The sequence below is a fragment of the Erinaceus europaeus genome, chromosome 7 (genome assembly GCF_950295315.1).
Source record: "Erinaceus europaeus chromosome 7, mEriEur2.1, whole genome shotgun sequence".
Taxonomy (NCBI): Eukaryota; Metazoa; Chordata; class Mammalia; order Eulipotyphla; family Erinaceidae; genus Erinaceus; species Erinaceus europaeus.
Window position 1 is genome coordinate 23,914,277 of NC_080168.1, and position 3,361 is coordinate 23,917,637.

The window sequence follows — 3,361 nt, forward strand, 5'->3', positions numbered from 1 at the left end:
TTAGATTATGCAGGTTATATATTTATTCTAAAGTAAAAGTAGTACTTTATGTCTTTAAGAAAATTTCCTGCATATGGTTATTTATAATGATCCCTAGTTATCTTAGTGTACCAGTGTAGGTGCATCTATGTTGTGTAGTCTATATTACTTTTGGCATGGATAATTCATTTTATGCTTCAGTAGTCTGGAAAAACATTTGACAATTTTAGTACCCTTTTGAGATAAATAGTTAAAATGGTCACTATAGTAATTTTTAATACTTGCCACTATCTTTATCAATAATTGTTATTAAATACATGAATACTATATAATTTGTCTTTAATAAATGCAGTATGTATTTAAATCAAAACTATTTCCATGAAAATAATTTTTCTGTATTGTATTTTCTAGTGTATTAAGAAAATCCAGCTTTCTGGTCCTTTTCTCAACCATGACATCATCTCCCAGACAATAATTAGGATGCACCTGCATATAAGATTTCAGACTCAAGCAAAACAAACAAACAAACAAACAAACAAACAAACACTAGTATAGCTACAGGCCCTTTGAAATAAAATTAAAATATGCCTACTAGCTATCTACAAAATGGCAGACCCCCCCCCCCAACACTTCATCTGCACTATTCCAGCCTTTAGGTCCATGATTGTTCAACAATTTGTTTGGCTTTGTATGTTAACTCTCTTTTCAGCCACTAGGTTCCAGATACTAGCAGGATGCTGACCTCCACTTCCCCAGAGCCCTTCCCCACTAGGGAAAGAGAGAGGCAGACTGGGAGTATGGATCGACCTGTCAACTCCCATGTTCAGAGGGGAAGCAATTACAGAAGTCAGACCTTCATCCTTCTGCATCCCACAATGATCTTGGGTCCATACACCCAGAGGGTTAAAGAATAGGCAAGCTATCAGGGGAGGGGATGGGATACGGATGGTGGTGGGAATTGTCTGAAGCTGTACTCTTATCCTATGGTTTTGTCAATGTTTCCTTTTTATAAATAAAAAAAAAATTTTTTAAAAATCCAAGAAGAAAGAGAAAAAAAAAGAAAAATAACATCATTTTTTAAGTATTTTGATACCAGAGATTGAACCAAAAACTTCATATGAGACTGAACATTACTAGTAAGCTACATCCTTAGCTTTATTTTTCTAACTTTTAAGTCACACAATTAGTATTTTTATATTTTGTTACTTTAATGGTAATGTATAATGCAATTATTAAATACATGCCTATTGTGAAATGAAAACATTGTAGATATAAAATGAGCATATCACAGATACTATGAATGAGGTTTTTTTAAATTATCGTCTTTATTTATTTATTTTTTAATATTTATTTTATTTATTCCCTTTTGTTGCCCTTGTTGTTTTATTGTTGTAGTTATTATTGTTGTTGTCGTTGTTGGATAGGACAGAGAGAAATGGAGAGAGGAGGGGAAGACAGAGAGGAGGAGAGAAAGATAGACACCTGCAGACCTGCTTCACCGCCTGTGAAGCGACTCCCCTGCAGGTGGGGAGCCGGGGTTCGAACCGGGATCCTTATGCCGGTCCTTGTGCTTTGCGCCACCTGTGCTTAACCCTCTGTGCTACAGCCCGACTCCCTGTCTTTATTTATTTATTGGATACAGACAGTCAGAAATGGAGAGGCAAGAGGGAGATAGAGAGAAAGAGACACCTGTAGCACAACTTCACCAAGAAAATTAGTTGTAAAACAGTGACTGACCTGGGCCAGAAAAACAAATCACTTAGTTAGTATATTCCTTTGTAATGTGCCCAATCCAGATGTGAACTGAGTTTCCACTGTATTGGGGGAAGCTTTGGTGCTGTGGTCTCTCTCACTCTCTGTTTCTGCCTTTCTATCTCTATGGGAAAAAAAACATTATGATGTTATAAAAATGAACTTTAAATATAAATATGTAGACTTAAAATTGAAAAAACTAATAAAAACATAAATCATGCAAGCAATCACCAGAGGAAACACTAGAGTGGCTATAAAAATGTAGAAAATAACTTCAAAATTATTAATTTTCCATGTACAGAATGCTCCACCTGAATGTAAAATAAAGTGTAATCTTTTTTTCTAGTGCACATTTAGCAGTTTCTATGGTGGACTAGTATGTAATCTTTTTTTCTAGTGCACATTTAGCAGTTTCTATGGTGGACTAGTATGTAATCTTTTTTTCTAGTGCACATTTAGCAGTTTCTATGGTGGACTAGACTCTGCTCTATAAAACAGTCTGAAAATTTAAACTTCATGTACTACAAATTGTGTTTTCTGATTACAATTAAGAAAAGAAAATTCAAAAGGCACCTGGAAAGACCCCTAAATTTGGAAACTTAGCAGGACTTTTATATTAGCAGAGGTCAAATGAACAGATGATGCGGGAAAACTTAATGTATTTTGAGTGACTGTAAAGTTTAATCATATCAAATCGTGTGTGATGTCACCTTCCAGGGCGCAGTTATCGTGATTTAGTCTCAAGAAGTTGGTTCTCCCCCAGAAAACAAATATCACAACACAAAACAGCTCAATAAATTTAGGTAGAGAATAGTAGGGACTTCTGGTAGACAAAGAAACATCACTTCCTGAAGGCTGGTAAGTGTGCAGGAACTGCAGGGATAGAGTGGGTAGGAGGAAAGCACTCAAGCAGAAGCACAGCCCTGCATTGTCAGTGGGCACCATATATGCAGTTGCTTTCAGTCCATGTAGTAGATACAAAGGACCAAAGTGATTCAATCAGGCTTAAGGAGCTCAGGACTGTTGTTTAAAGCTGTAGAAGCCACAGGCTCTTGAGTGAACCTCAGATGGCCATTCAGTGGGAACTTCGGAACTGAACTTCCTATACTTGTGGTATCCAGGAAGCCTGCCAAACTCTAAGGAGTTTCAGTGGCCATAGAGATCCGGTGACCAGGATCAGACTGCTCTTCAAACAGAAAAGTGACTGAGTTCACAGCAGAGTCTCCACTAGCAAGAATCAGTCTGGAAAGAGGTCTGGGATCTACCCCCTCCTATGGGACAAGGGTTTTGTTTGGGGATGTCAGGTGCCATAATACTACATCACTTTTTAAAACATTTTTTCATGAGTGATTTAATAGTGATTTAAACATTTTTAAGATAATAGGGATATAATCCATACCATTTACAATACCAGAGTTCTGTGTCCCCATCCCTTTTTAGGGAAACGTCAATAGTTCTTCCAAGGGCATAGATATGGGTTGACTGTATCTGTATCTGGAAAAGGATAGGGGAGGGAGGGAAGGGAGGGGAAAGGAGAGGAGGTGGAGACAAGGCAGTGGGAGGGAAGTGAAAACAAGGGAAAGGAAGAGAGGGGAGAGTAGGACAGGGGAGAGGAAGGGAGAAGAGAGAA